The sequence below is a fragment of the Pteropus vampyrus genome, unplaced genomic scaffold (assembly GCF_000151845.1).
Source record: "Pteropus vampyrus isolate Shadow unplaced genomic scaffold, Pvam_2.0 Scaffold67, whole genome shotgun sequence".
Lineage (NCBI taxonomy): Eukaryota > Metazoa > Chordata > Mammalia > Chiroptera > Pteropodidae > Pteropus > Pteropus vampyrus.
In genome coordinates this window covers 4,026,828-4,037,745 of record NW_011888848.1, presented here as the reverse complement: position 1 = coordinate 4,037,745, position 10,918 = coordinate 4,026,828, and the positions used below count along the sequence as shown (strand labels likewise).

The 10,918-nt window shown below is 35.6% G+C and overlaps 1 pseudogene; it reads right to left on the bottom strand.

Annotated features, from left to right (window-relative positions):
• Nucleotides 1-6,886: 6,886 nt before the first annotated feature.
• LOC111740744 lies at nt 6,887-7,005 on the bottom strand (annotated as a pseudogene).
• Between the last annotated feature and the right edge of the window lie 3,913 nt (nt 7,006-10,918).

The following is a 10,918-nucleotide window of genomic DNA, read 5'->3' as shown; positions in this document are numbered from 1 at the left end:
AATTGAAACTTGTGTTTTCTGTAAGCACTTAAAGTTGTATGACTCTGTCTTCTGTCCAAATAGATCCCAGATATGTTACAGAGAAATCTAGAATGGCATTTTCTCCCTTCTGACCTCAGCTGAGACTCAGTGGGACTTGAGGTGTCCTGGTACTATTTGTGGATATTGTTGATTTTTTTTTTTTCCATCTAGACTATCAGTGCTTCTAGAAAACCTGCGTGCTTCTTTTGGCTAGTAAAAAAGTCGCACCGATTTAGGCCCGGAGAAATGTAATTTTGATCAAGCAAAGAAACCCATTATTTATCCTAAAACACACATACACACACACACACATTTCAAAACCAATCAATGCATTCTTTATAAGACACAGATACATGGAACCACATAGTAGCCAGAAAGGGAGATGAGTATGAGGGATAAAAGAGGGACAAGTAAGAGGTTTCCTGTGTTTCTTAATATGCTTATGCTGACCATCTCTCTGTCCCTCAGCCTTACCCTTGTAAGGGGATTCATTCTGAAGTCTCGGTGTTTAAAAAGCTGAACAATTTGCTTCTTTGTTACTCAGTTGCCAAAGGCTCAGTGTACTCAATTCACCTGTTCTGAATCTTCCTTGATTCTCAGAGAAGTCTGCCTTTGATCAGCTTTGTCCTTTTGTCACACTCCCTTCAACGAAGGCGTCCATTCTAGCTTTCCTGAAGCAGCTTGAAATACCCCTCTACTCCTGCCTTTAACGGTGGTCACAATGATGTCATTCTCAGACGTTTCTGAGCTGGTCCCTAAGCTCAAGACTAAGTGACTCAGCCCGACTCAGCAACCTTGCCGTTAAAACGTCAGACTATTTTGAATCATAACCAATGTAGATTTAATGAAGTCAATCTATTTACCCAACAGTTCTAAGTTAGATACAGGCATACTCAATATGTATACTGAGAAGACATATAAAGGAGGGAATGCTATTTTCCAAGCTTTAAAAAAGTTTCAAGAGATTTTAATACAGGTAGTCTGTTGAGAATGGTACATATCTTTAAAGTTATCAATGGTAACTCCCCAAAAATAAAATTTTAATTAAAAACTTTAAAATGAAAACTAAGTTCAGTGGGCTTTCCTTCAATCTCATTCTCTTTGATAACTCTGAATAGCATTTGACATGGCTGCCCATCAACCCCTCCGTTCCTGCCCTGGCTTCCATGGCACTCAAAATACTCGGCTAGTTTTGCTCTCATTCCTTGCACTGCGCCTTTCCTGTTCTTTTGATGGGTCCTTCCTGTTTCCTTAGGGGATTTATTCACTCCAAACACTGGCAATTATCACCTATATGTGACTTCTTGATGTTAGTTGGGAGTTTCAAGAAATAGAAACATAACTTGAACCAGCATAAAAATTGAGAAGATATTTAATTTAAAGATTTAAAGAAAGAATAAAGCTGAGATTTAAGGACATCTGAGATCAGGGACTCAAAACGTGTGGACTTTTTACCTATTTTGTTTTCTTTTTCTGTATGTCTGTTTCATTCTCCTTTGTGCAGACTGAATTTTTACCTCTTTTGTTACAGAGAGCAGGAAGACTGGGCTGTAATGTCTTGGTCTCAATTCCAAATCTCTAAGGATATTGATTGGCTCGGTTTAAGCTTAGGTCTTCAATAAATCAATTTTGACTGGGGGTACAGTCAGGGGAAGGGATCAGGTGCTCACCTTGGATGGATCAACTATGATCGAGTGGTCACAAGAACACGGTATCTCCAATCATCACCTCCAGACTTAAACTCCCACCTGAGCACATAAAGAATTGCTAGATATCGTTACATGCTGCCACCTCAAATTTAACAAGCCTGAAATTGACCTCCTCATTTCCCACCTAAATGATTTGCCACCCTCATCCCCACGTTTACTTTTTGTGAAGGAATAAATGGTACCAGCATTCTCCTAGAATCCGTGGCCCAAAGCTTGAACCATCCTGTCTCATCTCTTTCTCTCTGTGTAATCTAGTCATATAATAGTAATAGTTAATATTTAGTGTACATTTACTGTGTGCCACTAAATGGTATATACATTATCACACTTAATTCTCAAAACAAAGCCATGAGGTAGATACCACTAATAAGCTACTTTAGAAATAAAGGAGACTGAAGCTCAAAAAAATTACATAGCTTGCCCAACACACATAACTAAGTAATGGCACTAGAAAGCAAATCTGTCTGTTTGACTTCAGAACCAAAGTTTTTAACAACCATGCCATACTATCTCATGGCTTCTGAAACCCGTTTGTTCTGATTATCCCTCATAGCATATGCTACAAATCCCTCTTCAGTCACCTGTGCACCCACGCAGACAGCCCTGGCACTGCCATCCCCGACAGCTGTTCAGAGTTCTGAAGTTCTTCTGGAAACCTGGACTCAGGTGTGAGAAACCCAGATTTACTGCGGTTCCACTGTTACGTCCCTTGACAGTTGCATGTTAAAATCTCTGAGTTTTTTTTTTTTTTTTTAAGCAGTTAAATGTGTTAGCTTGTTCTACTTCCCCTTTAACTCTCATTCTTCTGTATCTTTTATGGTTTTCATGACTCACCAGACAGCTGCAAAAATCCCCAAGCATAAAATACTTTAGATGAACAGAACTACTGATCGTTGACTTATGACTACATCCCTTTTCTTGATTGGCTGTCCCTCACCTGAAGACTCCTATTACTATTTCTAGAAAACTTCCCCCATAATGTACTTCAATTTTCTAGAACAAACATTTTTCTGGAAATCCAACTCTGCTAACCTCATAAATCCTCTGCCAGGGTCCATTTCCCCTTGGAATATGGCAGTATTGATCTCCCTTTTCACACAAACTTCAGTTGACCTATGTTAATGGTTATGGTTAGTAGCTGTGGTAGACAGACAGTAAAGTGATGCCCAATGATTCACACCTCCTGGTATCCATTCCCATGTTTAATCCCTTCCTTTGAGCATAGGCTGAACATAGTGACTCGCTCCTAACCAATAGGACATAGCATAGTGACGTGATGTCAGTTCCATGATTAGGTTACAAAAGATTGTGACCACCGTTTTGCTGGTAGATGCTATTTCATTCTTGGCTCATGCACTTTGATGAAGCAAGCTGCCATGTTGGAGAAGCCTGCATGGAAGTAAGGGACAGAGAGTGGCCTCCAGCCAACAGCCAGCAAGAAAATGAATGTCCTTAACAATCATGTGAGCTTGGAAGCAAATCCTTCCCTAGTCAAGCCTTAGATGACCCTGAAGTAGAGGATCCATTTAAGCCCTGCCTGGATTCCTGACCTATAGAAACTGTGAAATAATATGTGTTGTTTTAATCTGCTAAATTTGTGACAATTTGTTATGCAAAAATAGATTAATAAAATACTAAATTTTAAAAAACAATTTTTCCCTATCACAGTAATGTAATCATGTATTTGGCTTTCTGGAAGAAATTATCTTAATTACTGTTTGAGCTAGACGGTAGGCTCTTTTTGTGCATTCTTAGAGTGATCCTAGTTTATGGCTCCCAATATCCTATGCTAGGAACAGAGAAAGAGACAAATGCAAACCTGAGATTGTTTTCTTCTTAATACTCCAATATTTGGGAAGGGGAGCAAATCCACTACCCACATAATAATGGGACACTTCAGTTTAAAGGGTAACTTCATGATCATTATCTCATGTGAGTCTTTCACGTGAATTCTTGCCAAGGTCATTCAGCTAACATTCTTTTGACTATCAATTTCTTGTCATAATATTCATTTGTTTAAATATTGAACACTAACAATTTACATTTCAAAATGTAAAAATAGAACTTATTGGTTTAGAAGATTAGAGAATAGGAAACAATCTCTTTATGATCTGAAATGACTCCAACATTAAACCCAGAGAATGCAAATCAGACTGCCAAATAATCTATTACCAGTTGTCTGAAGAAATTAAAGTCATCATCCCCTTCTTATGATGTTACAACTTCAGCATTAATGACCACATTCTCTGTAACAGTAAAGAGGAAAAGGAGTGTCTACTACCTGACGATATTAATTTCTTTATATGTGAAGTTGTGCTCCCATTTTCACAAATTACAGAAAGATCGTTTTGTGAGTCATTTTCTTGAGAACAAAATTTTTACATTAATCTTCTCATCAATAGTTTATGTTCTACATAAAGCAATTGCCAAATTTCTGTTTGTGGAGAAAATAAAGACTCATTTCTCCAAGAGGCACCACCTTAAACCACACACATGAGTGAGTGCACAAAAACAGTTAAGTATAATTGCCACTTAGATGACCCTTCACAGGGGAGGGAATGGGGGTAAGAAGCCAAAGGCTATCTGCTTGTAAAAAAGTACTTCTCTCCAAGAAATAAGTACTAATCTAACTTAAAATTGCATTTTAAAACCAGATACTTTTTTAGTGCAAATAATTCTTTGTCATAGTCACTCCAAGTGCCCAACCCTGAGGCCAACTCTTAACCTTCCTCACATAATATCTTCCTTGTAATAAACTGCAAAAAGCTTTCATGGGACAGACAATTGGTTAGAGAGGATGAATCTTTGCCACAGAGTATTTGGCCAACATTAATTCCAGCTCCCAAGCCACCTGTTTTCTCTGGAATACTGTCTCTGTTTTAAATCTTTCATTCAATGCACACTGGAAAAAAAGCCCTAAGGAGTGACAAACCTAATTTGTTGCACTTTTTGTTCTAAACCATGGGAAAACACCCACCCAAACAGATGCTACATTAAGACAATATTTTTAACAGCATAGTTGGTTTATGTTCCTCTGATTTGCTTAAAGTATTAACGCATTATGAAAAACTTAATATTGATCCACACTTTCATTGTCCAACCATCTTTTTTCAGCTCCCAACATGGGATACTGAGAGTCGCAGACTGAAAACATGCCAGAGATGAGCAAAAAGCTTATCGTTGGATTCATATACAAAAATTAAACATGATTTTGCCAAAAAAGAAAGTGCTGTAAAGTCAATCACAAGTACTATTTTACAACTTAAAATGTTAAGCTATACATTGTATTCCTGGTTTTCCATGTGATTTTTAATTCACAGTCACATTTACAAGAAATATTATGAAGTTGGTCTGTGGTAAACATCAACTTATGGTTTGAGAGCCTACCGAAGAGTTCTTACTACAAAAACAAAAATCCCCATATCTGTTTTGTATTTAAACCATAAACATTTTAAGTAGGTGTTAGCTGGGAAAATTTACAACAAAGAACGGCAAAATGATGCGTATCTTTATTTCCACAGTCACGACAACATAATTATTTTTAAATTCATACCATACAAAGAGGCAAATGAATATCTTTCTACTTTAAAGATGACAAAGTACACAAAAGAATATGACAAAAAAAAAAAAAAAAAGCAAAAACAGAACAACAGGCTTGGATTCTGAAGACCTAGCTGGCTAGCTTGCGGCTTTAGGCAATTCCCCTCTCTGGAGTTTACTTGCCTCATGTTACATGCAAGACACTTTAAAATACAAAGTGTTCTATATTCTAAATCCTTCTTCAGATTCAGAAATACAACCTATAGTCTACACCTATTCTGCCTTCAGCATTTTCTGAATTACATAAAATCTATTTGTAAGTGGTTAAATATATTCTAGAGACAATACTAGTACTATTATAAATTACATTTATAGTACTTGTTTTGAGGGGCAGAAGAATAGAGGCCAGAGTGGGTATTGGTAAAAATAAAATTATGGTTTGAGAGACTACTAAGAACATCTAAAATCTTCATGAATAAGTTAGTTTTAAATTATTCTTTAAAATCAAAAATAAAAAGAACAATTCCATTTCTGGGTATTCATCCAAAAAAATCCAGAACACTAATTCGAAAAGATACATGCACTCCGATGTTCACTGTAATGTTATTTGCAATAGCCAAGATATGGAAGCAACCTAAGTGCACATCAAGAGATGATTGGATAGAGAAGTTGTGGTACACATATGTACAATAGAATATTACTTGGCCATAAAAAAGAATGAAATATTGCCATTTGCAAAAACATGGATGAACCTAGAGGGTATTATGCTAAGTGAAGTAAGTCAGAGAAGACAAATACCATATGATTTCATTTATATGTGGAATCTAAAGAACAAAATAAATGAACAGACAAAACAGAAACAAATTCATAGATACAAAGAACAAACTGACAGTTGCTAAATGAGAGGGGAACAAGGCAGGGCTGGGTGAAAAAGCTGAAAAGATTGATATGTACAAATTGGCAGTTACAAAATAGTCACGGGGATGTAAATTAAAGCTTAGGGAATATAGTTAATAATATAGTAATAACTATGTATGGTGCTAGGTGGGTACTGTACCAGACTTCGTAAAATTATACAAATGTCTAACCACTATGCTGTACACCAGAAACTAATATAAAATAATATTGAATGTCAACTGTAATTGAAAAGAAAAAACAAATGTCCTAACATTAAAAGAAAAGAATAACATTTCTTCCCTGGTTTCCTACAACATTTGATCAGTTCTCCCTTCTATTATAAGTACTTTAATTTAGAATTTTAACAAGACTTTGATTCTTATTTTCATAGATTACATTTAGTTTTTACAGTTTTTACATGTCCTAGTTATTATCTTAAAATTAAATTTAATATGGTCAACTTAACCAAATTTTTAAATATAAATTAAAAAAACAAAAAACAAAAAAACAACAACCCTAAACTCAAGAAAAAGAGAAACCAGAGGAGCAACATTTGATATTGTGGGAAGAAAAGGAAAAACTAACTTTTTTGCAAGAAAAATAATCTCTGAAATACAGTAGTGGACTTATTTTTATTTATTTGTTTTTTTAGGCGAGGCAACCCCGGTTGACCTCACAGATTGCAAGGACCTTGCCAACTTACAATCCTGTATTTTCTACGCCTACAGCACCGGGTCTTCCTAGGTGGTCTCCCATCCAAGCACTAACCAGGACAGACCCTGCTTAGCTTCCGAGATCAGATGTGATCGGGCTTGTTCAGGGTGGCATGGCTGTAGACTCAGTAGTGGACTTTTAAGACAACAGATGACTTTTTAAACTACTTTTCATGAGAGTTTATTAACTGAACTATTTATATTAGATCTACATAGGTTACATTTTTCTCATTTCTCACTACATATTCTTCTAATTTGTTCTACGACTCTCTTAAGATAATTCAGGTCTTCTATCACAGTGCTTCTCGTGATATTTCTAACCTGAAAATCAAAAGATGTTACTTCTACTTTCATATTTGGAAGGTCAAGTTAGAACATGGAAGTTATGATCAATAATTATACCAAAGCCCATGTAAGAAGCCACTTTAAAACAAGAATTTTGGCCTTTGAACTCTGAACGTATTTTTATTTTTAGAGTATTTTATAAAATAAAAAATGAGCAGAAGACCTGAATAGACATTTCTCCAACAAGGACATACAGATGGCCAAAAGACATATGAAAAGGTGCTCAACATCACTAAACATCAGGGAAAAACAAATTAAAACCACAGCGTCACCTCATACCTGTCAGAATGGCTATCATCAATAAATCTCAACAAATACCAAGTGCTGGTGAGGATGAGAAAAGGAAACTCTCATCCACTGTTGGTGGGATTGTAAATTAGCACAGCCACTCTGAAAAACAATATAGAGATTCTTCAAAAAATTAAAAACAGAACTGCTATTTGGTCCAGCAACTTCACTTTTGGGTATTTATCTGAATACCCAGAACACTACTATGAAAAGATATATGAACCCCTATGTTCATTGCAGCATTACTAGTAATAGCCAAGATATAAAAGCAAGATAGATTTCCATCAATAGAGAAATGGATAAAAAGGATGTGATACATATGTACAATGGAATATTATTCAGCAACAAAAAATGAAATCTTGCCATTTGTGACAGTATAGCTGGACCTTGTGGGTATTATGCTAACTGAATAAGTCAGACAGACAAAGAGAAATACTGTATGACTTCACTTAGGCGTGGAATCTGAAAAAACAAACGAATAAATGAAATGAAACAGAAACAGACCCACAGATACAGAGAATGAGTTGATGGTTGACTAAGGGGAGGGGGTGGGAGAATGAGACTAAAATAAAAAATAATTTCAAAAAGTTAAAAAAATCAATAGGGAGTGAGCATTATATAGCATTGATAAAATATCACATAGGAAGCATTGTACTCTAAAACTACAAATTCCTTTAGAGCTCAACAATGGAGTTTCATTTCATCTTCTTCAGTTTCTATATTTTTTATATTTAAAAAATTCTTAAATATGGATGAGATTGCAATGCAAAATCTGTTTTAAAACTACAAAAACAGCTCTATGTGACATGCATTTTTCCAGACAAAAATCTCTGAAGCATTATCTAAATACTACAGCTGTCACTGCTTTCATGGAATATATTTCTTAAATATAGGAGAATTATTAAACACATGATGGGTGCTCATATTGCACAAACGTATGAAAAAGGAAAATGAAACCAACAGAAATTTTAAAAATATTTTTGGCCTTTGAGCCCTGAGCCAAGTTCTATTTTTAAGTAATTCATGTTTATTTTTGCCTCATATTCCACAAAAAAGCAGCAGCAAACGTGATGATCAGACTTAGTATTTTCACAATTAGTTATTGTTTTTATGTAAGTTAAACTTATTTCCTGGAGCATTAGAACTGTAATGTATAAGAACTCTCAAAATGTTTTAAATGCTAATAGATAAGATTCATTCCAGAGAATCTTACTATCTGGATATCATTTATTCACTTGGGGGTGGGATGGGTAACAGCAATCATTGTTTCAGAAATTATTAAATATTCTAGGTACATAAAATGTATAAAAATAAAGTATCTTTTTTTTTTTACCTTAGGTAGATGTCTACTATATTCATTTGGGGGCTCCATAGCAAAAAAGATAATATTTTTAACAGGATTTCAAGAAAAATCTCAATAATGTGTAAAATTTTAGGAGGCAAGAATTATGTGACTTGGAAAAAAAAGAAGGTTAATACTTATTTTTTTACCTTGATATTTATGAGGAGTTCTCTGAGTACAGGGATCAGGCCCATACACATTCAAATTAAAATAAGATAAATTAAAAGCACTAGTATTTAAGACAGATGTTAAATCTCTTTTGAGATCCCTAAAAGGAATAGATTCTTATATTTCAAAGGTCTTACATGGACTTTTGGAACAGAGTAGAGCAGTATCCCTCAAAATGCTCTCAACTTCAGGTGCAGGAGGCCTGAGATTTCCAGAAATCCGCTTAACCTCTAAATTTTACTTAATATAATAAGTAAAATGGAAAGAATACCTACCTTTCTCACAAGATGTTGTATCATTCTAATACAACAAACATGAATTGTTAATGGGTAAAACGGTAATACCAAGACTGTTACCACACAATCACTGCTTATAATCCAGTAGTAGAGATGCTATGAACAATTCTAATATAAGCCAGAATGACCTAAACACTGTAACAGTACTAAAAATCAATAGTTGCTATTCTTTCTCACAGAAGAGAGTGGTTGATTTCAACGTGAAGGATTGGATAAGGTTTCACAGAAAAGGCAGCATTTGAGATGGGCTTTTGGGATAAGAATGAGTTTAATAAGCAACATAACACAGTGGAAAGGACAACAGGTAATCTTGAAGTCAACAGTCCAAGTTCTGTTTCATTTCTGTCTGCACCACTCACTAGAAGCTTGCAGGCATCTCTGCACACACAGAGTCCCAGGTTGTGTCCTTGTCCACGTTGCTGTTGGTTTAGACAGGAATAGGGAAGGCTACTTGCTGATTACACTGTGGGCTCAGCTGCTTTTGTCTACCTGTGCATAAAAATACTCCTGAAGCATGAGATTCTGGTCTGAATCCTAGTATTCCTGTTCTATTCACCAAATGTGGAGACGCCTTGCTTTGGGGTGGTAATCCCTGATCTTGCCAACTGCCAAGTTCTAGTCAAGGACAATGGAAGCACATCAGCCATCCAGTTTTGGTTGCTTTAATTGGATAAGACCCACTGTTGGACACTCTTTCCTGATTTCTGTTAAAACTGTACTATTTTGACTGTTTTAGAGTATTAGCTTTAAAAAATTATCTTTAATTTTTAACTTTTAACAGAGAACAGGAAGTAGTAACATAAAGATTGTCTTATAGCTAGTCCTGTCTGAAACAAGGAAAATTAGTATATATCACCCCGATACCCCCAGTTAACTAAACATAAATATTTTCAGGGCCCATGTCTATTTTTTTTTTTTTTCAATGTGTGCTAATATCTTTAAACTTGACTCCAGGATTCAGGATCCAACTTTTGCACCTAAAACTAAAAACATCATATAAATTAATAAAAATACTAAGATTCAGTAGAAAAACAGGCAAAATACAGAACATTCATTCATAAAAGACAATATAACGATAAAGTAAATATGTAAGAAAACTTAAGCCAATTAATAATAACAATAGTAATATTATGCTATGCTATGCTTCTGCTCAGGACATTCCAATGGTTCTTTTTATCATGGTAAAAGGCCAAGTTTTTATGCTGGTCTATAAGGCCCTATATCCTCTCCCTGCTTTGTAGCTCTGGGATCTCAATCATTCCTCTTCCCCTACTCCTTCCTCTCCAGCCAGGGGGCCTCCTTATTGTTCCTCTAACAAGTGGGCCACACTCCTGCCTTTCAGCTTTTGTTCTTGGAGTTTCTTCTGCCTTTGTGCTCTTCCCTAGACCCAAGTGGGCCCACTCCTGCCTCTCCTAAACCTTTGCTTGGCTTTCACTTTCTCAGTGAGGCCTGTCCTAACCTACTCAATTTAAAATATCAATTCATACTCCTGCCCCTGAACGCAAGCTGGATTGCTGATCCCCCTTACTCTGTTCTTTCTCTTCTAAATCCCATAGAAATTATCTATCATGTTTATGATGTATCTTCTCTACACAAAAT